This window comes from Macaca thibetana, chromosome 8, assembly GCF_024542745.1.
Source record: "Macaca thibetana thibetana isolate TM-01 chromosome 8, ASM2454274v1, whole genome shotgun sequence".
In the NCBI taxonomy this organism is placed as follows: domain Eukaryota; kingdom Metazoa; phylum Chordata; class Mammalia; order Primates; family Cercopithecidae; genus Macaca; species Macaca thibetana.
Genome location: NC_065585.1, coordinates 20808113 through 20834050, shown reverse-complemented (window position 1 = coordinate 20834050; position 25938 = coordinate 20808113). Strand labels below are relative to the sequence as shown.

General features: G+C 45.2%; 1 protein-coding gene across 14 annotated transcripts in view; it reads left to right on the top strand.

Annotated features, from left to right (window-relative positions):
- NDUFB9 (NADH:ubiquinone oxidoreductase subunit B9) overlaps positions 1-25938 on the top strand; it is a 576062-nt gene that overhangs the window by 302761 nt on the left and 247363 nt on the right. For 2 of the 14 annotated variants that reach the window (XM_050801744.1, XM_050801738.1), the window contains exon 1: positions 3852-3855. The exons of 11 other annotated variants lie outside the window; for them this stretch is intronic. The gene's annotated coding sequence lies outside the window, so the exon portion shown is untranslated. Of the gene's footprint in view, positions 1-1832; positions 1837-3851; positions 3856-25938 lie in introns of those variants that run through there. One more of the 14 variants, XM_050801748.1, reaches the window with a different exon arrangement.

Sequence of the window (25938 nt, the reverse complement as noted above, 5' to 3'; positions counted from 1 at the left end):
TCCTTCCACCTCCCAGGCACTCACTAGGTATTGGCCACAGTGACCATCTTTAATCCCTCAGATAAAACAAACAAGCTTATTCCTACCTCAGGGCCTTTGCACTTGCTGTTCCCATCACCTACACCCCACTCCCGGGTTTCTGCCTGGCCAGCAACTCCTTACCATTCACACCTCAATTCATGTGTCACCTCGTTAGGGAGGCATTCTGTGATCACCCAATCCCAGCAGCCACTCTCCTAACTAAGTGTCTTGATGTTAAAGACTTTAAGAAATACATAAGTCATAGGATTTTTTTAAGAAGACAATGTTGTGGTCATTTTCGTCAATGTCTTTATCATCATCTATGATGTTCATTCTTTGACTCTTTTTTGTTCTGTTTTTTTAGAGATGGGGTCTCACCATGTTGCCCAGGCTGGAGTGCAGTGGCTGTTCGCAGGCATGATCACAGCTCATTACAGCCCTAACTCCAGAACTCAATCCTCCAACTCGCTCCTCCCACCTCAGCCTCCTGAGTAGCTGGGACTACAGGCACATGCCACTGTACCCAGCCATGTTCATATTTTTATGATTTATGGAATAAAAATATAATTTATTGCCCAAATTAGGACATTTTGGGAATGAAAGGGCATGCTAAGAATAGTTAACAGGTAGGGTTAATAATCCCAGGAAAACCGCCTACTGTCACTAATTATCCATCTCCAGGCTAGGACGTGGCTCCTGGAGAGCAGGGAGTGGGTCTGTTTTGTTCATCACGTATCCCCAGCACCTACAATGGTATCTGACATGCAGTAGAGCTCAGTAAATATTGATGAAAAGATGGTAAAACTTTCTGACCTCAATTACTTCAACTATAAAAATGGGTGTGATAACGATGCCAACCTAGAAACTATTGTGAGGACTAAATGATTCTCACAAATGTGCCAGCTGAGCCTCAACAGAGCGCTTATTTCCTTCTGTGCTACTGCCATGGAGAAGTAAAGAGCTGGGCTGGTCACAGTGGCTCGCACCTGTAATCCCAGAACTTCGGGAGGCCAAGGTGGGCAGATCAGTTGAGTCCAGGAGTTTGAGACCATCCTGGGCTACATGGTGAGAATCGGTCTCCACAAAAAATTAATCAGGCATTGTGGCACATGCCTGTAGTCCCAGCTACAGGGAGGCTGAGGTGGGAGGATCACCTGAGCTCAGGAGGTCGAGGGTACAGTGAGCCATGATCACACCACTGCGCTCCAGCCTGGGTGAGAAAGCAAGATCTTGTCAAAAAAAAAAAAAAAGAGGAAAACTTAACCTGGAAGTGGAATTCCAGAACTGGACGTGGTGGTGTAGTCCAGATTCACTATCCCAGCCCAACATGAGACTCACCTGGGTGTGTTTCTAAAAATACCAGTGCTCAGGCTCACTCTCAGCCAAGAGAAATGGCAGCTCTGGAGGTGAGGCTCGGGCAGGCTGATGGTTTGTAAAGTTTCCTGGGAGATTCAGACACACAAGGAGGGCTGAGGCCCCTGGATTAGGTTAAATCTACAAATTCATGGAAGAGGAATCAGGCCCAGAAAGGGGGCCTGCCCACAGTCACACACTCCGCATGGCAGAATCTGCACTGGATCCCAGGTCTCCTGGCTCCTAGTCAGTCCACTAGATGCCACTCTATCAGACGCCTTCTCCCACTGGTGTAACTTTTCAGCCTTGGAAAGATCCTGAGGACATTCTATGGGAGGACCCAGGCTTGCTGAGGAGCCCCAGTCTTCATCTGCAGGAGCAATGAGCCAAGTTCAAAGCCAGGTTAAGCATCTTGTTGAATGGCCCTGATCATCGCGCCCCTCCCAGCTCTCAGCATGGGGGCTGTGGTAGACAGTCTCCATCTGCCCATGCAGACCCAGCCTCTAGATTCCCTCTGCACCCTCTCCACCTCCTCCATGCCCAAGGAGGCTGGCCGCTGAGCTCTGTGCTATCCATGCTCCTCTGCCTTCTAATTCAGTTCAGCCAGTGAGTGAGAGGAGAGTGGAAATAATGCTGGATTCTGGGAGGACGACCTAGTCAGGTGACTCTAACACCCCAGCTGACTATTTCACACAGTCAGTACATAGTAAATATCCTTCCTGTCTGAATCATGACAAGACCAAGGTAAAATCTGTCCAATGCTTGCAGGAGGAAATGGAAATTAGCCTATACTTATAGCACAGCACTGACACAGAAGAATGATTTAGTAAAACAGAACAACAAAAATAAAAATCAGCTTTGTTCTCTGTTCCCTTTGTTGTTCTTGTGAATTATATTTTTCTTCTCTGGTACAGGGCCACCTTCATTTTCCTTTTTCTAATTTTGTTTACTTTAAAAAACCATTTGGAGGCCGGGTGCAGTGGTTCACACCTATAATCCCAGCATTTTGGGAGGCCAAGGCAGATGGATCACCTGAGTCCAGGAGTTCAAGACCAGCCTGGCCAACGTGATGAAACCCTGTCTCTACTAAAAATACAAAAATTAGTCTGGTATGGTGGCATATGCCTGTAACTCCAGCAATTCAGGAGGCTGAGGCAGGAGAATCGCTTGAACCCAGGAGGCAGAGGTTGCAGTGAGCCAAGATCTGGCCACTGTATTCCAGCCTGGGGGATGAAGTGAAACTCCATCTCAGAAAACAAACAAACAAACAAACACCATTCGGGGCTTTTTGACAATTTCTTGAGAGGCTTTCAAAGGGCTCCTGTAATTAGAGTAATGCTTTTCCCACTGTTTGGAAAGTGATTTTCCAGGGACGATGTACTAGAGCTGGACCCAAAGGAAGACACATGTGATCCCAGCTCCCTAAGCTTACTCAACAACCTGGGTCAGCAATGGCCCCTCCTCAGAACTGCTTGGGGCCACCCCAGAAAGACTGGGACTTGCTGACCTGCCATCTGCTACAGAAACTTGGACACTTGGAAACTTGTCCAAGAACACACGGAAGTTGTGCACTGACCCCAGAGGAGCCCAGCCTATTCACTTCCTACTCCGCTAACTGCCATGACCCCAGTAAGTTCTTCCTTCCAGGTCAAACTGGGAGACAAGTCACTGAATCTCTTCAGACCTCAGTTTCTCGTGTGTAAAGTTGGAATTGGGATCATGTTTACGCTGAGGACCAGTGGTAAATAGTCAACTCTGACTAGGGTTTCTGATCCTGAGGAAGAGAGGGGCCTTGTGAGGACTGGCAGTAATGAATGCTGAAGTCATGGCAAATAGTAGGTGACTGATAAATAGTAGTTACTATTACTTCCTAAGGTTTTGAGAGTGTTGAATATCATAATGTGTAAACATAACCAGTGGATGCTAGAAACATAGTAGATGTTCCATAAATGATACAATATATTCGAAAGCAGGTCTAAGAATATCTGTGAAGAAAGCTTATAAGTAGCGTACCCTGCCTGCATTTGACCTGGATTATTCTAACTCTTCTGTTGCCCTTGGACAGTATCCTCTGGGGTCCCCTGTGGTCCCCAACAGACATAGGGTATGAGTGATGACAAGACCCATCATGAAAGTTAAATTTTTCATTAACGATAGAAAATGTGAAACGATAGACACTTTGCAAACTTTATTTTGAATTCTGAATTCGTTGCAAGTTGGAGTGCAAATGTGGAAGCAAAGATTTGTAGCCTTGATTTGTGAATTGTTACAGTCTTCCTATTGTTTTCCATAGGAGATGTTGTTTTCTGGAGCATTGGAGCCCTGGTGCAGCAGGCAAGGGGCTGGGGCTTTCTCCCGGCCCTTCCCTTAGGTATCTGTGTGACTTTGGGGCTCTAGTTTCTCACCTGTCGCCCAAGGGGAGTTGAGCTAGACAGTAAGTGTGTGACTTTCCATTTCCCTAAAACTCTGACATGCTGGGGGAGGAAGGCATGCTACTACTGACAGTGAAGTCCCTGAAGAGGTGAAGTGGGATGGACGTTAAGTCCACCCCAGAGCCAGGGAAGGTCCCCCCAATTAAGAATCCTGGAAAACTGGGGGCGAGGAGGGGAATGGTAGTAGGGTGGGGTGTGAGGAAGGTATGGGGTCGTGGTAGCAGCAGTCGGCTCTCAGGGAGTGACCAACTGGGGCACAGGCTAAAGACAGAATTCAAAAATATAAGCAGAGCAGGACAATAGGTTTAGTCATGTGGACATCCTTGGCCACCTTGATAAGCACTCTTCAGTAAAAGCCTGACTGAAAGGGGTTCAAATGAGACTAGAAAGAGAAGAATTAGAGATAGTTAAACACATTTGGGAGGACTTTTGCTGTAGGTCTAGAAAATCATTATTTGGAGTAAAAGAGATCTCTATAAACACTTAGAACAGGGATTGTCATGTTGTAAGTGCTGACACATGTCAGCCACTCCTGATTATCTATGTCCCCATTTGATCCTCATCACATTCCTGAGAGGCCCAGAGGTCAAGGTTTATCAGAGTTTGACCTGAGAAAACTGAGGCAGATTAATACAATGACTTACTCAAGGTCTTGCCCCTAGCCCATTGGATTATCCATTTAGGCCACACATGTCTGCTGACTACCTGCTCTGCACTGAGATAAACAGATCAGGAAAGAGTAGAGTTGGAGCTAGGTCTCCTGGTCAGAAGATCAGTTATTTCCCTAATATACTAGGTGAAAGTGCTTAGCATGTTTCAACTGATTTTTGCTATTAAATATGTGAGTTACAAATCATCAAGGCAACGCAATTCCTTGAGTCTTCAAAGAGTCATCAGTCTCATTACTAGATACATTTATTTGATCTTCATTTTTAAAAATACGTAAAATAGCACCTCCTACCAGAGGCCAGAAACTACCCTTCATGTTATGTTTCTGAGCTTCTCTGAAGTGGAAATCAACAGTCCTAAGGATGGAGCTTTCCTCTCATAGAGGGTCACCAGCATTTCCAGACTATGATTTTGGGCTCTAGAAAGCCACCATAGTTGGCCTCTTGGCAGACTCTAAAGAAAGAGGTTAATTACTAATCAGTCTTGGGTTTTTTTAGACACATGAAAAGCCATCCTTTGGGAACAGGGCTGAAATTCTCAGTTCCTCAGCCCTCCCTCACTGTCAAAGAGGCAGAATATAATCAATTGCCTGGTATTTAAAAGATTAAACATCCGAGTGCAATGCATCTCCTTGAACTTTATTACCAATGTTCTCTTTCTCAACCTCTTGAGTAATCCAATTTTTCTGGACAAGGAAATTGAATATAGAATCAGAGAAGAGGCACCAATTAATCTCCCTCCCACCAACGCTACCACCCAGTGCTGTCTAGAGGCAGAGATACACTTAAACTCTTTCAAATACAATCCTTCCTTAGGGAGTTTAGGGAGCTGTATAGCTCCCTACACAGCTTCCTTGGGATCCGTATCCACCAGAGTCCCTTCTCTAACATGGAAGTGAACAGCCAGAGGGAAGGATGGGCTTCCTGGCTACTAGCTAAGCTGAGATTTCAACCCCAGCACTGCTTTCCAAGCCTTTCTGCCGATACCACAGCCCAGTGGTTACATGCACAGGCCGTGGAGTGAGCCAGGCGAGATCCAATTCCTGGAGCCGACACCTACTTTCAGTTTGCCTTTGGGTCCTGGATTTCAATTGAGATCCACCCGAAAGGGTTATACAGATTGAAGAAGGCAATGTGTGCTGTATAAACTTCTAGCACAGTTCTAGCACTTAATAAATCAATGTAATAATCATTCATTACTACTGTTGCTTTTACACACATGAGAAGAACCAGAGAGAAGCAGGAAGATTACAACAAACTCAGTTGAAACATTTATCGCTGGCTAAACATATCACCTCAATTTAACTCTCTACGCCACTAAAGATGGTGCATACTGTATTCGGATATTACCACGTATGTGGCCTCTGGAACTCGTGCTGCCTTAGAATCACAGCCCTCTGGGACCAGCAGCCTTGCAGTTTCAATATGGACCCTGTGTTTTTCCTCCTCCCTTAGTGCACAAGCTTCCTTTCCCCTACTATACTTCTGGTGGTCTATGTTACAGGCTGAATTATATCTCCCCAAATTCATATGCTGAAGCCCTAACCCCCAGTACCTCGCCCTGAAAGATGTGATTAAGTTAAAATGAGGCCATTAGGGTGGGCCCTAATTCCATTTCACTGGTGTCCTTATAAGAAAAGAAAATTTGGGCACAGAGAGATACCAGGGAGGCATGTGCCCAGAGATCATGAGAGGACACAGGGAGACGCCGAGGGGAGAGGCCTCAGGAGATAGCAAACCTGCCAACACCTTGACTTTGGTTTTCCAGTCTCCAGAACTATAAGAAAATTAAGTTCTGTTGTTTAAGCCACCCGGTCTGTGATATTCCATCATGGCAGCCCCCATGACTAAGACAGTCTATTTATTTTTCCCAACATCCAGACTCATCTATGACATCAACTCACGAGTTGAGATAAACGATGCTGACTCATTTTATGGTGGCTTTAGAGATTCCATTACCAGCCAGCTACATTCAAGGGGCCACTCAACAGTGGCAGGGAGGGAAGAGCTACACCTCTGGAGAGGACCCTTTCCTTCTGGTCCATTATTTTCCCTGAAAAGACTCCTGACCCCTAAAGGTAAGACAGGAGCACTTTCTGCTTATTCGCATCCAGGCTTCTTCCCATGGCCAGGAGCCTTCCACACCTTCATTTCCAGTCACTTCATAGGAACTTGCCTCTCATAAAGAGGCACCAAGCCTCCCACAAAAGGAATTCACAGTTTCCAGTCCCGGTTCCCACACTGAGTAACGTGTTTCACATCAGAGGCACTGTGGCGGGCTCCACAATGTAGCTGTAATCTTCACATCCAAACTCCTCATCATCAGCCTCCTGGGTGTGCACAGGTCCCCCATATCCCACACATTGCACTGAGCAACCCTAGGGGTAGGGGACAAGGGCACGGAACACAATGTGAAGAGCACACACTAGGGCTGTGCAGTGCACAATCTGCACAGCTGTACGAAGCGGCCCTGGCAGAAAGCACGTCTTGTACAATTCATTACCCTCCCGGCCTCATGCTGAGCAACTAAAATGCCCTTTATAAATATTACTGATTCACTGGCATTTCTAAGTGAAGTGTTTCCCTTCAAAGAGAAAAACAGTAAAAGTCAACAAGGAAAGAAAAAGACTCTGGTGAATATTAGATAAATATTGCAGCTCCTTGGATCAGATCACGTCCACTCTGGATTGGTAAACTGCACGGTAGGGATAAAACGACCTGATTTATACAGTTGTCTCTGGGAATGGAAGGGATTAGGTGCTACTTGAGATTTTGATGTTCCTCCTTTCTGTCCATGTATGAGCATCACCTTATAATACTTATAATAATCTTGCCCCTTTCATTGTTTCCACTTAATGACTTTGTTCTCCCCAGATTGCCACTTTTCATTAGGAACCAATAAGTACCTACAGATTTATTGATTGATTTAGTAACAATGATTGTCTTGTTCCTTAGACCTTCCATAAAGTACCTACAGATGATTGATTTTGTCTTGTTCCTTAGACCTTCCATAAAGTACCTACAGATTTATTGATTTAGTAACAATGATTGTCTTGTTCCTTAGACCTTCCATAAAGTACCTACAGATTTATTGATTGATTTAGTAGCAATGATTGTCTTGTTCCTTAGACCTTCCATAAAGTACCTACAGATTTATTGATTGATTTAGTAGCAATGATTGTCTTGTTCCTTAGACCTTCCATAGATTAGCCTGTGCATGATCATACTGCCGGGGTGGAGATCGGGGGGTGTCAGAGGAAAGAACCTTCCTCGGTGCCTACAGGGCACGCACCACTTCCTAGGACTGATCTATAGGTCATGAGGTCTGTTTATTAGTTTGAGGAGAGAAGTAGAACTGTCAACCAGCTGCCCTCCAGCCTGGTTGACAGAGCAAGACTCTACCTCAAAATAAACACATAGATAACAACACTAAACATCCATAGGGGTAAAAATGGGGTAAAATGGGGTAAAAAATGTCAACCTTCTTTCCGTGTACACCAAATACCTAGACATCAAAATTACAACCAGAGCTTGCTTGGTGAGTGGGGATGCCAAGTTGGAGTGCTTATAGGTAGATATATAACAGGATATACCAACCCAAGAATAGGGACAGTGGCATCTATGGGGCAGTCAATAGACATGCTGCAGGATGGAATCTGAAAGGCTCAACCTGCTCCTGGCACTTCCATGTTTTTTGCTTCTGTTTCCCAGGCTGTCTCTCACTTTTGATCCACATACTCCTTCACTACACTATAAAGTACAAGTGAATAGATTCCAAAGAGTCCTGCTTTGTCCCCTCGGGATTCCTCCCAGTTGTGCCTGAGTACAAGTTCTGTGGCGCCAAGCCCTCTAGCGCCTCATCCACAGATGATTGCTTGGTTCACTCCTAACCTCCAGGTGTGGGTTTTCCCAATTTGATTCCCAAAGGGAAACTTTTCCTCTGGCTTTCAGGGAAACATTAGGCTTCCACCCTGGTTCAGTATCTTTCCTGCTTTTTTTTTGTTTTGGTTTGGTTTGGCTTTTGAGACTGAGTCTCACTCTGTTGCCCAGGCTGGAGCACAGTGGCATGACCTCAGCTCACAGCAAACTCCGCCTTCCAGGTTCAAGTGATTCTCCTGCCTCAGCCTCCCAAGTAGCTGGGATTACAGGTGCCCACCACCAGGCCCGGCTAATTTTTGTATTTTTAGTAGAGACAGGGTTTCACCATGTTGGCCAGGCTAGTCTTGAACTCCTGACCTCAAGCAATCCACCCAATTTGGCCTCCCAAAGTGCTGAGATTACAGGTGTGAGCCACTATGCCTGGCCTCTTTCCTACTTTTAAAGAGCTGGTGTGAAAAAGAGTGTGAGACAATGCCTGCAATGTTCCCACACTCATGCTTGGCACGATTAGATGGTCTATAAGTGTTGGTTTCCTTTTCCAGGAGTAATAAAGCATGTTTAGTACCTTTGTGCTATGATCTAAACATCTGTGTCCCCTCTCAGAATTCATACATTGAAACTTAATCCCCAAGTTGGTGCTATTAAGAAGTGAGGCCTTTGGGAGGTAAATAGGTCCTAAGAGCTCCACCCTTGTGGATGGGATTAGTGCCCTTATTAAAGTGCCCTTATTAAAGAGGCCTGGGGGAGGCTGCTCATCCCTTCCGCTGTGCGAGGACACAGAAGGTGCCATCTGGGAGGAGCGAGCCCTCACCAGACTCCAAATCTACTGGTGCCTCGATCTTGGACTTTCCAGCTGCCAGAAGTATGAGCAATCAAGCTCTGTTGTTTGTAAATTACCCAGTCTAAGGTATTTGTTATAGCAGCTCGAATGGACTAAGACACTCTTCATATCCCATAGCATTATCATAGGGAAAAGGGGACAGGTGCAGACGTCCCCAGGAGAGCTTTTGTTGAGTAATTGGAGGCATTCAAACCCCAACTCAATGTCAAATCCTAACTAAGAATCAAAGTGTGGCGACTGTGTGTGAGGGAGACCTGGAGCGGCAGGTGTGCCTTGGATGTGGATTCTCAGAGACAGCAGTGTTGACGCCTTGCTGGACTAACCCGTGACTACCCACTACGGCAGGGACAGTGATTTACTCTCCCAGCTAATGCGAAAGCTCTGGTCAGATTGCATTCCAACAAAACCTCTAACTCAGAGCTGCAGAGATGCTCGATAATCCAACAGAAAGTCTGCTTTGATATAAAGCATGTTCCAAGGCTGTTGGCTATCTTTGCCTCCTGCCCTGGAGAGCAATAATCAGGCCTTATGTTCGCTACCCTGAGATGGAGGAGAGAATGTAAAAAGAAAATAGAATTGTTGGCTTTTACTTTTCTTTGTTTTCTTTTTTTGTGAGACAGAGTTTCACTCTTGTTGCCCAGGCTGGAATAAAATGGTGCAATCTCGGCTCACTGCAACTTCCACCTCCCAGGTTCAAGCGACTCTCCTGCCTCAGCCTCCTGAGTAGCTGGGATTATAGGTGTGCACCACCATGCCCGGCTAATTTTTTGTATTTTTAGTAGAGACGGGGTTTCACCATGTTGGCCAGGCTGGTTTTGAACTCCTGACCTCAGGTGATCCACCTGCCTCGGCCTCCCAAAGTGCTGGAATTATAGGCGTGAGCCACCCTGCCTGGCCAGCTTTTACTTTTCAGTGAGAAATGAAACGTACAAGGCATTCCAAGGGAACACTTTACCCATAGGCATCCAGGGCCCAACGAAGAGGCCGCCAGCCCCTCCTGCAGCCTCAGAACTGTGAGTCCATCTCGGTAAACAGGTAAGGCAGCTGGAGATGCAGTGGCGCCACCCATTCCATCTGCAGCCCCAAGCTTGAAAGTGGTTGGCACAGAAAAGGAATAACCCTTACCTTCAGGAACAGAGAGGTGGAGTCCACGGACCTTTCCAACACTATCTGAGCTGTAAACACAAAGCTGTGGGCGCAGCTGTTTATGCAGCACCTGTTACATGTTGACACTAGGCTGGCCACTGGGTATGCGTAATCTCATTTGATCTTCAGATAACACAAAGGGGTCAGTGGCATTATTATCCCCATTTTCCAGAGGGAAGACTGAGGCTAGCAGGGTTAAGCTGTTAATTCACCCAAGATCACTCAGCTAGGAAGTGGCTCGAGCAGGGTTTGGACTCGGATCCATCTTATACTTCCCATTCGGCTCGGCTGTCGGCGCCCGCAGGAAAGGGTCTGTGGCAGCACGGATTATATAAGGCTTCCAAAACTTCATAACCTCCCTGTGCTTGTTATTTTTGTCTCTCAGCTGTCTGTGTCCCCACTGTGACAAGCTGAGAATAAAAAATCTTCAAACAAGAGGAGTCCATCTGCTTGTCTTTAGAGGCAGCAAGAAAATAAATCTCTTGATCGGTAAGGCCAGAGTGGGGAAAGGTAGCATCTATGGGGCGAGGGTCTAGAGCCTTTGGAAAGACAGCAAGAGAGAGCCCTGGGGTCAGAGCAGGAGGAACTGTACCTCTCAATGGTAGGGACTCAATGGTAGAAACACATGTACTAAAAGACAAAGAAATATTCATGTAGAGCGAAGAGGATCAAAGGTACACTGAGAATTGAGGGGCCCTGGTCATTTCATGGAAATCAGTATAACACATATGCAAAACATTGTTTATTTTATTTTGTGATTTCAAGAGACAGGGTATCGCTCTGCTGCCCAGGTTATAGTGCAGTGACACAATCACAGCTGACTGCAGACTTGAACTCCCCAGGCTCAAGTGATCCTCCCACCTCAGCCTCCAGAGTAGCTTGGACTATAGGCATGTGCTATCAGACCTGGCTAATTTTTTAATTTTTTTGTAGAGATGGGGTCTCACTATATTCCCCAGGATGACCTCCAACTCCTGGACTCAAGCAATCTTCCCACCTCATCTTCCAAAAGTGCTGTGACTACAAGTGTGAGCCACCATGCCTGGCCATATTGTTCATTTTGAAATAAGTTACATTCTTTGGATCTGACAATATCTTTTTTGTTTTTGTTTTTGTTTTTTTTTTTGAGATGGAGTCTTGCTCTATCTCTCAGGCTGGAGTACAGTGGTGTGATCTCAGCTCACTGCAACCTCCGCCTCCTGGGTTCAAGCAATTCTCCTGCCTCAGCCTCCCAGGTAGCTGGGATTACAGGCACCCACCACCATGCCCGGCTAATTTTTCTGTTTTTGGTAGAGACTGGGGTTTCACCATGTTGGCCAGGCTGGTCTCGAACTCCTGACCTCAAGTGATCTGCCCGCCTCGGCCTCCCAAACTGTTGGGATTACAGGTGTGAGCCACTGCGCCCGGCCTCTGCTTTGTTTGTTTGTTTGTTTTGTTTTGTTTTTTAAGTCTCCATGGTTGTTTTGATCCTGGTCACACCTGGTCTGAGCCTGGGCCAAGGGAAACCACACTCAGGCTACTCCTGATTCTTTGGGTGCTCATCTCCGTCCCCACCTGGTCTCACTTTAATTGATATGATGCCATTAAAAGTAATGGCAAAGACCGCAATTACTTTCGCACCTGCCTAATAATAAATCTATCCCTTGGGATATTTAGTTCTAACCACTCCCACCGAAGCCCCCAGGTAAATCCTGGGGTGTTGAGGACCTGATGCTATCAATGGATTTCCAATGATGCTTTAACGGTCCCCCTCCATGCTACCCCTCAACTGGGCCTATTAGTCAGGGACAGTCAGCACCGGGACTCCACGAAGGTGCATCTGTCAAGAGGCTTGGGGTGGTTGGTGCTGTCTTACACAGGCCTAGCTCAGGTTGCAGCCCCAGTCACCAAACCCTGGCCAACTGTCTGAAGTTTCTCTGGGTCCTCGTTGCCTTCTGCACAGCCCTGTCTCAGTGTGGCCTTCTCCCAGAACTCTTTCTCCTGACTTCTGATTTCACCTAGAGGACATGGGCTCAGAAAAATGAAGAGAGAAACTCAAAGACACAGGAGCAGCACCCAAGCTCCTCTTCTCCAGGCAATCATCTCACTTTGATTGGCATAGACCCCTTAGGGCTACGGCACTGTCTGAAAGTATCTGGAGGAACCAAGTTTCAGCAGCCACTAAGCTGTCAAGGCTCTCTAAAAATCTGATTCCTGGCCAGATGCAGTGGCTCACGCCTGTAATCCCAGCACTTTGGGAGGCTGCGGTGGGCAGATCATTTGAGGCCAGGAGTTCTAGATCAGCCTGGCCAACATGACGAAACCCTGTCTCTACTAAAAATACAAAAATTAGCTGGACGTGGTAGTGTGTGCCTGTAATCCCAGCTACTCAGGAGGCTGAAGCAGGAGAATTGCTTGAACCCAGAAGGCGGAGTTTGCAGTGAGCCGAGATGACACCATTGCACTCCAGCCTGGGCAACAGAGTGACATTCTGTGTTAAAAAAAAAAAAAAAAAAAAAAAAGAGATCTGATTCCACTGTTCTAAGGGTGAGGCTGTCCAAGCCTCCACTATTTTTCCTCTGTGCTCTGAGCCCAGACTGAAATCTGTAGGGAGAGACAACTTGTGAGATGGAAAGAAAATGAGCTTTGAGGTCTGACAGGAATGGGGCTGAATCCCACTTCTGTATCTTAGGAGCTATGACTTTCCCTGCAGGGCTCTGCATGATTAAAGGAAATAATCTATGTACCTGTGCCAGTGCACACAGTAGCTTCTCAGTATAGGAAAGTGGTTTGTTTCGATTCATGTGATTGTGAATCCTGAACACACCTGTGCTTGTATCTTGTCACAGTCGCTTCGTCCCTGGGTGACATCCAATCCATCCTTTCAGTCCTAGATTAACTGATACCTCCTCCAGGAAGCAGCGCCTGATTTCCAAGCCAAATAAGACATCACACATGGAAATATAACCACATCATTGCCCCATGCAAAATTACTTGGTGATTCTCCATTGCCTAGAGAACAAAATTGATGTTGCCTAAGCAAGAACAACAAGGCTCTTTCTGATTTAACAATTGCCCCCAGCTCTTTCCCAAACCCCGCCCTCACTTACTATTCCAGCCATATGCATCTATGGTGGCTTCCTGAATACAGCCAGCTCCTGCATACTTCCCTAATGCTAAGGGCCGTGCCATCAAACTTAGGAGGCTGCATCAACTTGCACTTGAATTTCTGGAACACAAGCAGGCAAAATGCAGAAACTGGTTGTACCCTGGTGACAGGGGAAAAGGCATACCTCCCACGGGTGGATCAGAAATCAAGGCTCTGCCACTGCTCTTTGAGGGTAGTGGGTAAGAGTGTGGTCCTTGGACAGAATCAAACCTGGCCTGACTCTTACTTGTCACTTACCAGCAATGTAATCTTGGCTGTGTCTCTGAACTCCCATTTCTCTATCTGGGGGAGGGAAATGGTAAGAACACCCTCTAAATTGTTAGAGGAAGGAATGTCTGGCATATACCTGGTGCTCACTAAATGTCCACTCTTATTAGAATTTCTGGAAGTAGGCCGGGCGCGGTGGCTCAAGCCTGTAATCCCAGCACTTTGGGAGGCCGAGACGGGCGGATCACGAGGTCAGGAGATCGAGACCATCCTGGCTAACACGGTGAAACCCCGTCTCTACTAAAAAATACAAAAAAAACTAGCCGGGCGAGGTGGCGGGCGCCTGTAGTCCCAGCTACTCGGGAGGCTGAGGCAGGAGAATGACGTGAACCCGGGAGGCGGAGCTTGCAGTGAGCTGAGATCCGGCCACTGCACTCCAGTCTGGGCGACAGAGCGAGACTCCGTCTCAAAAAAAAAAAAAAAAAAAAAAGAATTTCTGGAAGTAGCAGGCTATGGTTATCTGAAATACAGCTGGACTGTCACAAGCATTTGAGCTGGGTTTCATGCACTATCTGAAGAGATTGATCCAAGCACCTTGAATACATCTGTAGCTCAACATTAAAAGGCCAAGGTTATGTCTTCCACTCCCATCCTTCCCCTCCAGAGCCCCCCTCAGTGGAAATGACTGGATCAGGTAAGATACCTTCCTGGAGGAAAACATTTCTGCACTCAGGGAACATGTTCAAAAATTCAGCCTCTGCCTTTTCAGGGCTTATATGATGTATGGATTACAGTATAAAAAGATCAAATATCTGGAGGCACAGGACTTGGATTCTAATCTTGGATCCTAATTCTGGCCCTGTTGGTTACCAGCGGTGTGATCTTGGCTAAGTCACCTACCCTCTCTAAGCCTCAGATTCCTCATCTGTGATATGGGAGGACTTACCTCACAAATCAGATGATGAGAGGGAGAATGTCTGGGGAGTATAGCCATCCTATAAGGTATGGCTCAGGCTTAAGGTTCTTGAATTTGCTTCTTTTTCCTCTTGGCCTATTTTACTACAGGTTAAAAATCTCTTATCTGGTCAGGTGCAGTGGCTTACACCTGTAATCCCAGCACTTTGGGAGTGGATCACTTGAGAACTCGAGTTTGAGATCAGCCTGGGCAACATGGTGAAAACCTGTTCTACAAAAAAATACAAAAATTAGCCGAGTGTGGTGGTGCACACCTGTAGTCCCAGCTACTTGGGAGGCTGAGGTGGGAGGATATCTTGAGCCCAGGAGGCGCAGGTTGCAGTGAGCTGAGATGGCACCATTGCACTCCAGCCTGGGTGACAGAGCCAGACCTTGTCTCAAAAACCAAAACAACGACAACAAAAACCCTCTTATCTACAATTCCAAAATGCAAAAACATCTGAGAAACAATATTTTCTGTAATTCATTTGGCTGCAAAACTTGTCCTGAATTGATGAGTCCATTTATAGACTTTATCCCACTTATGATGAATATTCATAAGTTTTACTGCAGAAATAATAACGTGTTTGACTTGAGAGTGTTGTCTCAGTTACCTCTGGGGGTGTCAAATACTGCATGAGATATTCTGAATTATGAAACTCATCTGGCCCCATGAGTTTTGCTTAACAAGTTATGGGCTTACATTCTAGCAGTATATCCTAAACCGTACTCATTCACGTATCACCTGCATGATTTTGTCATATCCTTCTAACACCTGTATTAATACTTGCTTCATCCATTTTAGTTGAGTCCATTTTGACTTACTTTTCCAAATGAACCTTGTTTAAATGCACAGTGAAAAATACCTAATTATTAATAAAAATGTTTGTCTACATGACATCTCAAAGCATCCTGCTTATCGCAGTGAAATGCACTCCACACTTAAAACAACAGTCATCTGAAACTAGCACAACGGGTTAGCTCTTAAACAGTTGGAACGCAAGCAATAAGGGTGACATCTGTGAGGTGGACTCTTCTTTGAGGTTTTCAGTTATAAATATTCAGCAGTACAATTCCACCAAATGCTGGTTGCCTTCCCGCTGTGAACACGACACTGCTTAACCACATCAGCTATGATGTTTTGTTGGAAAACTACAGCCAGTCAAGATGGCAGATGGAGCTCCACTCAGAACAGTTTACCTGCAAGTTCTTTCACATTCATTCATATCCATTTCCCTCCTCCACCAACAGGAGAGGTAGTATCAGAAGAATTTAAAACAAAAAACCAGGCCCACACGGATTGAGAGCTTTGACCCAAGTTCTCACGAGATCCAGGCAGCGCTGAGAGTGCTGGAATTCAGGTCCCTGCTGCTGACCTGGACGTGCCTCTGCTACATCAAGTCACAGTCTTCGCTGCTCAGGGCATTGCTGACGCCACTTTCTGCCCTGGTTTATACGTTAATATTCACAAAAGCTGCTGGGAGCCTGGACTTTCATAAAACCAGCCTGCTCTCAGACTAAAATACCCCCCTGTGGCCTAGTTACGATCCTTTCCTGTTCTCCATTAAAAAGCTCCGCAGTGGCTGAAGGGGTCTCACAAGGCTTTTAGAGGTTTAGCAAATCTTCGAAATGGACCAAGAAGAATTGGTAACTGTCTTAACATTTTCCACAAACTTAGAGAAATAGCAGTTAGTGGAAACAGGGCAAGGCCCAGATAATCTGTTCCAAGGCCACAAATGACATCATAATTTAGCCTTTTGGTAATCAAAAATTTCCCAATGATCCAAACAAGTAAAGGAAAATCAGGGGCCTCTCCCTCAACCCACCTGTATTATTAGTCCATTCTCACGATGCTATAAAGAACTGCCCGAGACTGGGTAACTTATAGAGGAAAGATGTTTAATTAATTCACAGTTCCGCATGTCTGGGGAAGCCTCAGGAAACTTACAGTCATGGCAGAAGGGGAAGTCCTTCTTCACATGATGGCAGGAAAAAAATGCAGAGCAAAGGCGGTGGGGCGGGGGCACTGGGCAGGGAAGGCCCCTTATAAAAACCATCAGCCCTTGTGAGAACTCGCTCACTATCACGAGAACAGGATGGCAAAATGGGGGAAACTACCCCATGATTCAGTTGTCTCCACCTGGTCCCTCCCAGGACATGTGGGGATTATGGAAACTACAATTCACGACGAGATTTGGGAAGGGACATAGCCAAACCATATCACCACCCTCTCTTTTTACCGGAATTAATTATTAATGTTTTCAGCTTTCCTTTTGCCCCATGTGTGAAGTCATAAAAAAAATTATGCCGGGGACCAGGAATTGTGGGTCTTAAGTTTTGCCCTGATACCACCTGGCCGTGGGCCCAGGCAGGCCCTAAGAAGCTGGCCCACGGTGTAGTACAGAATCCCAGGTGCTGAGGGAAACAGACGTATCTTTTCATCCTACCTCATCTTGCCCTTTGGACAAGTTATTTTAAATTTCTCTGAGCCCCACCTTTCTTACCTATAAAACCTATCTCAAAGGTTTGATAAGGATTAAAGAACAAAATGATGTAAAACACTGATCCCAGCCGCAGCACAAACCAAGAGGTAAGTAAATAGTAGCTGGTGTTGCTACTGCCAATTCAGATAGTCTGGGCCTTCGGACCAGGTTATGTGAATATATGTAATGAACAGCTCTTGACTTCAGTGATTATGGATTTATCACCCAGAATAGAATGACTGGGGAAACATCATGCAGCTGACAGATAAGCTCATCACAATTTAATTTCCAAACACTTACATTTTTCTACCTTTGAAGGGCTATTCAAAGGGTGCCTTGAGAAAAAATCAACCAGCATAACTTTAAATATGGCCGGTTCTTGACTAGTGGCGGAAAAGGAAGTCAGGAAAAATGGGAATAAATACCATTGATGAATAATTATTATTTCAGCCTGCGCCTTCAACTTCCAGGTCAGAATTTAAAAAGCATGTTTACCTGATTTGAGTTTCACCCAGTTATCTTCCCTGGTTTTCCCTTTACTGTAGGGAGATAGCCCAGGTTAGTCAGCCAGAGAGAGGCAAGAGAAGACAGGAGGTCCTAAGGCCCATATTTTGTAAGACAGAGTTGCCTGACCAATTGTATCACAGTGATCTAGGTGCCTATTAAAATACAGATCTCCCAGCCCCAAGTGAATGAGGCTATCTGGGGCTGGGGGTTGAAAACATGCTTTTTTTTTTTTTTTTGAGACGGAGCCTCGCTCTGTCGCCCAGGCTGGAGTGCAATGGTGCAATCTCGGCTCACTGCAACCTCCACCTCCCGGGTTCAAACCATTCTCTTGCCTTAGCCTCCTGAGTAGCTGGGATTACAGGTGCCTGCCACCACGCCTGGCTAATTTTTGTATTTTTAGTGGAGACGGAGTTTCACCTGGTTGGTCGGGCTGATCTTGAACTCCTGACCTCAGGTGATCCACACCCCCTCGGCCTCCCAAAGAGCTGGGATTACAGGCGTAAGTCACCACACCTAGCTAAAAATATGCATTTTTAAATAGGCACCCTTGATACAACCAAAACCTTGAAAACCACTGATGTTAGGCCACATTATAAGCATGCAATAAATGCTGCATATACATATCATCTCAGTAGGATTTCTCCCTGTCTCTAATGGAAATCTATGGTCAAGGAGGAGTAAAGGACAAGCAAACAAACCATCCTAATAATTGTACAGCCAAAGAATACAGGTGAAAACAAAGAACAGTGGTGTCCCAAGGCCGGGGTGATGAGCCTGCTTGAGGACACAGAGAGACAGTTGTCAGAAAGATTGTCCCCAAGTGGAAGCTTCACCTCATTTTCCAAAAGGGTCAAGTGGGTGAAATTGAGCAGTTAATGGATGGATGGGGAAACAGCACACAAGCAGGAAGAGTAACATGAACAAAGCAGAGAGGCTCATTTGAGGAGCTGCATTGGTTCTTTACATGGCTGGAAGGCAAGGAGTGAGGTTTGGAGGGGTAGTGGAAACGTTTCTTCTCAGCTGTGCAAGATTACAAATCATACTTTTCTTCCTCAAAGAAGGAAAGCAATCTCAAGTTTCTGGCGTTAAAAAGCATAAACAAATCTCTAGGCTCTACTCTGACTTGATGGTTTTTTCCTTTTCCTGATTTTAAAACTCACTTGCATCCCACACCAAACCCAAGTAGATGCTAAATATAGTCGGTTCTTTGAGCCTGTTCCATTTACTCTGCCGCCGAGTCAGTCTTCTCAATTGTGATTTATGCTCACGTTGTGGTTGAGTTAATTTAGTCAATTAACTTCAGTGAAACCAAAGGTTTATTTTCCATAAAGATTTTCCTTCTTATGCTTTTGAGGTATTGTTATAACGATTTTTGTTATATGCTTATGGATCAACTATTTTAATTGGGTCCATTTCACTCATCTATTGCTATGTAACAAACCATCCCAACACTTAATGGCTTAAAACACAACCTTTGTATTTGCTCACTCTCTGATATTCAGCCTGGGCTTAGCTGGATAAAGTTTCTGCTGATCTTGATGGTGGTCACCTAATTAGCTGAATTCAGTGTGGGTTGGCTGAGGGCTGGGTTCAGCTGAGATGCTGAGATGGCAGAGTTTTTCTAAGTCCTCTTTATATAGCCCATCTAGCAAGGTAGTTAGACTTTCTATTTAGCAGATCAGAGCATCCAAGAGCACCAAAGCAGAAGCTTCCAGTACTTCTTAAGGCTCAGAACTGGCACAGTGTCACTTCTGCTGCATTTGATGAGTTAAAGCAAGGCATAACCCTGGACCATATTCATAGGAAGGGGATTACACAAGGGCGTGAATACCAAGAGGCATAGCTTATTGGGGCCAATAAAACAAACTGCAACAGCTTGCTCTCTGGTTTCTAATGGCTCACAGCACCCCCCCCCCCACGTGCAAAATACTCTCAACTCTCTCCCAAGACCCCTAAGAGTCTTATCCCATTACGGCAGCAGTCTCAGGCTCAAGGTTCAAGATCTTGTCATCTAAACCAAGTCCAGGTGTAGATGAGACTCCTCGGGTATATTTCTTCTAGATCTGAAGACAAATTGTTTCGCCCTATATACCGGTGAGACCAGCATAAAATAATCACAACAGACTCTCATTTAAATGAAGGAGAATGGAAGGAATGCAGGACTCGCCAGTCCACAGCAATTCTGAAGTCCAGAGAGGCATATGTCACCAATTCCCCCTGCTCCAGGGACAGTTATGTTCCTAAGGAGTGGTTCTTCATGGTTCCTTACTCTGCTTTCTGACTATTCCTTCTTTTTTTTTTTTTTTTTTTTTTTTTTTTTTTTTTTTGAGACAGAGTCTCGCTCTGTCGCCCAGGCTGGAGTGCAGTGGCGCGATCTCAGCTCACTGCAAGCTCCGCCTCCCGGGTTCACGCCATTCTCCTGCCTCAGCCTCCCGAGTAGCTGGGATTACAGGCACCGGCCACCTTGCCCGGCTAGTTTTTTGTATTTTTTTAGTAGAGACAGGGTTTCACCGTGTTAGCCAGGATGGTCTCAATCTCCTGACCTCGTGATCCGCCCATCTCGGCCTCCCAAAGTGCTAGCATTACAGGCTTGAGCCACCGCGCCTGGCTCTGACTATTCCTTCTTTTCCCATAAGGGATGGCCAGTGTCTGTGGGTGAATAGCTTTCTCATCCTCTTTCCTGCCTCTAGAAGGAGAGAGTCCAGAGGCCTCTTTTCAAGTCGAGGTGTTTCTTTCCTTTCCTTTTTTTAAAAATTTAGTTTCCTTTAAGTTCTGGGATACATGTGCAGAACGTGCAGATTTGTTACACAGGTATACATGTTCCATGGTGGTTTGCTGCACCTATCAACCCGTCTTCTAGGTTTTAAGCCCCATAAGCATTACCTATTTGTCCTAATGCTCTCCCTCCCCTTGCCCCCCACCCCCGATAGGCCCCAATATGTGATGTTCCCCTCCCTGTGTCCATGTATTCTCATTGTTCAACTCTCACTTATGAGTGAGAACATGTGGTGTTTGGTTTTCTGTTCCTGTGTTAGTATGCTGAGAATGATGGCTTCCAGCTTCATCCATGTCCCTGCAAAGGACATGACTTCATTCTTTTTTACAGCTGCAGAGCTGTTTCTTTTAGTACAACTCTTTGTGTTTCTGCTAATATAGTTCTGTTCAAAACTATGTAGGATTCCTATAAGTCTTAATAGGTTTCATTCCAATAGATAAGAGCTATACTCGCAAATCTCTTTGTGACAGACCTCTCTATACTTGGGGTCAGAGTACTATGAGAAGATGTCCTTTACATTCTTAGAAACACTTTTATCTAGCACTGAGGTTCTAGGAGGTTCTACTGCTAACCTTTCTGGGGTCTTAACAAAGGGTCTTATAGCCACACTTGTAACTTGATCTTTTTTTTTTTTTTATTGAGATGGAGTCTCGCTCTGTCACCTAGGCTGGAGTGCAGTGGCGAGATATCAGCCCACTGTAACCTCCACCTCCCAGGTTCAAGCAATTCTCTGCCTCAGCCTCCTGAGTTGCTGGGACTACAGGCACCCACCACCACGCCCAGCTAATTTTTTTGCATTTTTAGTAGAGACGGGATTTCACCATCTTGGCCAGGTTGGTCTTGAACTCCTGACTTCATGATCCACCCGCCTTGGCCTCCCAAAATGCTGGTATTACAGGCGTGAGCCACCGTGCCTGGCCTGTGACTTGATCTTGACCCACATGTTCCATTTTACTAGTAGTACCTTAGATTTGATCTTTTCCCATAGGCCAGTTGGGAACCTTTTGCAGACTGGAAAAGCTGCAATGAGAAAGAGTTTTATTTTCCAACTCAGTAAGTCCTGGGTTGGAAAGTTTTCCTGTGTTGACACTTTTATTTTTTATCCTTCTCTATTTGTGCCTTATCAGGCACAGCTAAAAGAAGACAGTTAGCACTTTCAACGTTCTGTCTGGAAATAGTCTCTTAGTCAGATCCCCAAGTTCTTTAGACACATTTGCTATCTTTTATAGTCAACATGTTGCCAAACTTTCAACCACTACATGACACAGATTGTCTTTTCCCCAGACTCTAATACCAACTGCTCACTGCCCTTCCAGCCTTCCCTAACAGTCTCCTGGAGCCTCCTCCAGCTTTTGCTCACCACCCAGGCCAAAAGCCATGGCCACCAGCTTTGTGTTCTTGTTACAGAAGAAATCACATCCGAGTGCTAACTTCTATTTGGTTAGCTATTGCTGCGTAACAAACCGCCCCCAAATTTAGTGGCTTAAAATGACAATCATTCCATTCTCTCACAGTTCTGGAATCTGGTTTGGGGCTCAACTGAGCAGTTCTTCTGCTGGTCTTTACAGTAGTCACTCTTGTGGCTGCATTTAGCTACAGGAAAGCTGGGCCTGGGGTCAGCTGTTATTTTCAGCCAATTTGATCTCTCCCTCCTCCCCTACCCTCCTCTCTCTCCTCTCTTTCTCTCTCTCTCTCTCTCTCTCTGTGTGTGTGTGTGTGTGTGTGTGTGGTGTATACTTTTCTTTCTTATAACGTCTCCTTCTTTCTGACTTTTCCATCTTTCCTTCTCTATTATCCAGTCTTTCCTTGGAGCTCCGACTACTAGAGTCCCGTTTTTCCAGATTCGTCTCAGCCTGGTATCTTTCACCTGCAGCGCCACTTCTGCAGCATCTGGGTGCTATCAATTTTGATATATATTCTTTTTACTTCAGCTTCAGTATAATTTTGAAAAATCTACTGAAAAAAATGAACTCTATAGGGCAGAGAAAAATGGGCTATTCTTATTTACAGTGAAATCCATCACTGGAACTGCTGTCTGGGATTAATAAAAAGACTTTTGGAAGACAAAGCATTTAACTATTCCCATAGCAACAAGGGCATCAGGCATTTCTGTGTGACCCAATAGATGTTTAAAGAAGTACCAACTCCCAAGCAAAGAACATAAAATCTAGAGACAAAAGACCTCAGTGTTAAAGAACCATCTCTGTCATTCATTGTGATCTTGAAGTTCTCAGAATTCAAGCTCCTTGCCTAAGAAATGGGAGAGATACCTGTATCTTCAAGGTTGTCGTAATGGTCAAACGGGATAATCTATATGAAATTTCTTTGTCAATCAGAGACCTCTGGATGAATTATGATCACTGTTTCTGAACAGATGCTGAGGGTTAGGGGTGACAGTACCAGAGGTGAAGGGTCAAGCATGGCACACACACACAGCAGGCCCTTCTGGAACATCGGGGAGAAATTCAGAGACAAGACTCATCACAGGTATGTGATCCCTGTTGCCCATTGCATTCGAACAGCACGGAAGAATCCAGCAGGGCCAAACGTCAAATATTGGAAGAGAAACCTCAGTCTTTTGGCTGTAGGGCTTTATGGATAATGCACAAGGCCATTTTAAGCCAATGCCCGCATTAGAAAACTCCTAAGTCAAAAGTCAGGAACAACAGGTGCTGGCGGAGAAATAGGACACTTTTAAAAAAATTTGCATGATTGAGAGAGTACAAGCTGCTCCCACAGTGTGATCAAGGGCTGGGGTCCAAACCCATGGTCCCAGCAATATGACGTGGCAGAACGTTGGCCTCCATTTTTGGGTCATCACCTCAGCACTTAGCAGTTGGCAAAATCAAAAGGCTGGGGTCAAGCTTTGGGGGCTGCAGCTGCATAATAATGTAGAACCTCCATATGCAGCCCAGGTCTACCATCTACTAACTCAGAATTTTAGCTTGGGAGAGCACCAATCCAACCAAACCGCCACTTCAGAATTCTGCCATAAGTTGGGTTGATTGTCTTAAACTCACAGCAGTGGCTGGTTTCTGTGGAGTGTTTCAGGGGCCAGCCGGTGAGGAACCAGACTTGGATAAATTAGCCCTTACTTTTCAGTGGGGTAATATAGAATACCACTTTTTCCCATTTGAGTTCTGAACTTTTTGAGAAAATAAATAAGCCAGATAGTTGAAGATAAAAATAACAGCCTTACCGCTGATAAAGGTAGGGGTGGAAATATGGCTGAAGTGTGCCGCAGTGATGGGCTTCCTAATTTTGCACCCCAGAACTAGACCAAGCTACCAAATCGCAGGAATCTTTTGTAAAGCCTGGGTCTCCCTCTGCAAGGACAAAATGTTTCCTAATACAATTATTAATGGCCAATTTCTCTGTAGGGAGGCTGACTGCAAAGGAGACCTAGCCTATACCAAGTTTCCCACCTCACCTCACAACCCAAACATCATAAATAAAATGTGGTAGATACAGACAACGCAGGGAAGGGGAGGAGTCAGGCCAGGGATAGAGAGAGGCTAAGGCTACAGTTGACAGCCTATCAGAAAAAGGTGCTGGGATATCAAGTATCTCCTCTTAACCAATTCTGAGGAAGCCAGCAGACTTTAGTCAGTCCTGCTTCACATGAGAAAAGAGCTGTGTCTGAAGTTTTCCATCAAATGAAAGCCCCCATTTTTACCCTATGGATGTTTAGTGTTATTGTAATGTATTTATTTATTTATTTGTTTGTTTGTTTTGAGGTAGAGTCTCACTCTGTCACCCGGGCTGGAGTGCAGTGGTGTGATCTCAGCTCACTGCAACCTCCACCTCCTGGGTTCAAATGATTCTCCTGATTCAGCCTCCCAAGTAGCAGGGACCACAGGTGTGTGCCTAACTGGTTTTTTGTATTTTCAGTGGAGGCCGGTTTTTGCCATGTTGGCCAGGCTGGTCTCAAACTCCTGGACTTAAGTGATTCGCCTGCCTCAACCTCCCAAAGTGCTGGAATTACAGGTGTGAGCCATGCACCTGGCCTGTTTAGTGTTATTATAATTTAAGATAACAGCTGTCCCAATGACAAAGCCACTTCCCATGCAAAATTTCGTTCAACCTTAAAGCAAATCTGAGATCATAATAATGTGTAGTACTCATTTTTCATATGAGCTAAATGACTTGCCTAGGATCTCACAAGACCTAAGACTTAGATTTAGATATTATTTCAATAATCCCACAGGAGTTTCATAAGACTTTATCAGCTTCTCATAACACAAGAAAACATTGGGAGGATCCAAATCATTGCATTTCAGTATATTTATTTTAGGAGTAGCAGTGGCACAAATAACTTCAAAATTTGTGTTTCAGCTGGGCGTGGTGGCTCACACCTATAATCCCAACATTTTGGGAGGTTGAGGTGGGAGGATCGCTTGAGGCCAAGAGTTTGAGGCCAGCCTGGGCAACATAGTGAGACTTCATCACTACAAAAAAAAAAAAAGTGCTAGGCACAGTGGTACATCCCTGTAGTCCCAACTGGTGGAGAGGCTGAAGCAGGACGATCGCTTGAGCCTAGGAATTTGAGGTTGCAGTGATCCCTGATCGCACTTAACTTTCATCAGAAATGTGTCTGACAGACTGAAAATTCAATACTTAAAATAATTAAGTGACACAATAAATGCTGAAAGAGAAAATGGAATGTTTTCACTTTCCCACTATTTTTCAGATCAAAACATGTGACAGATTCCAATTTTTTTCTCAAATATTTTACAACCAAATTGAAGGGAGGAGAAAGACTCTTAAAAACCAATGTCTTTTTTTTTTTTTTTTTCTTTTTCTGAGATGGAGTCTCACTCAGTGACCCAGGCTAGAGTGCAGTGGCGTGATTTCAGCTCACTGCAACTTCTGCATCCTGAGTTCAAGTTATTCTCCTGCCTCAGCCTCCAGAGTAGCTGGGATTACAGGCACGCACCACCACACCCAGCTAATTTTTGTATTTTTAGTTGTGATGGTGTTTCACCATGTTGGCCAGGCTGGTCTTGAACTCTTGACCTCAAGTGATCCACCCACTTTGGCCTCCCAAAGTGCTGGGATTACAGGTGTGAGCCACCGTGCCTGGCCCCCCAAAAACTTGTATTTTTACTACAATAATTTACTGAGCACCTTCTACATGTCAAGGATTTTACCAGGCACTAAACACGTAGAACTTCAATCTTTATAACCCTATAATAGAGGTCACCATTTTATAAATTTTATTGTCCCCATTTTATAAACAGGGGCACTTGAAGAGCTCAGAGAAGTTAATTCTGTTGTGTAAGTTCCCACCCCCAGGAATTGATTAACCTGGACTTGTTTGATTCCAAATGACAAATACTATTAACATAGCTGTGGAAAAGCCAAAGCCTTCAGCTGTGAAATTGCTGTATATTAATATCTTCCTATGTGACGGCAGCTAGGCTTATCAGCAGCAACCATTCCTCTCAGAGGCTCAAGGCACAAAAAGAACTCTGAAGATGGGTGAATAGCTTAAATCTACTCATTTATCTTTAATGAGTTTAC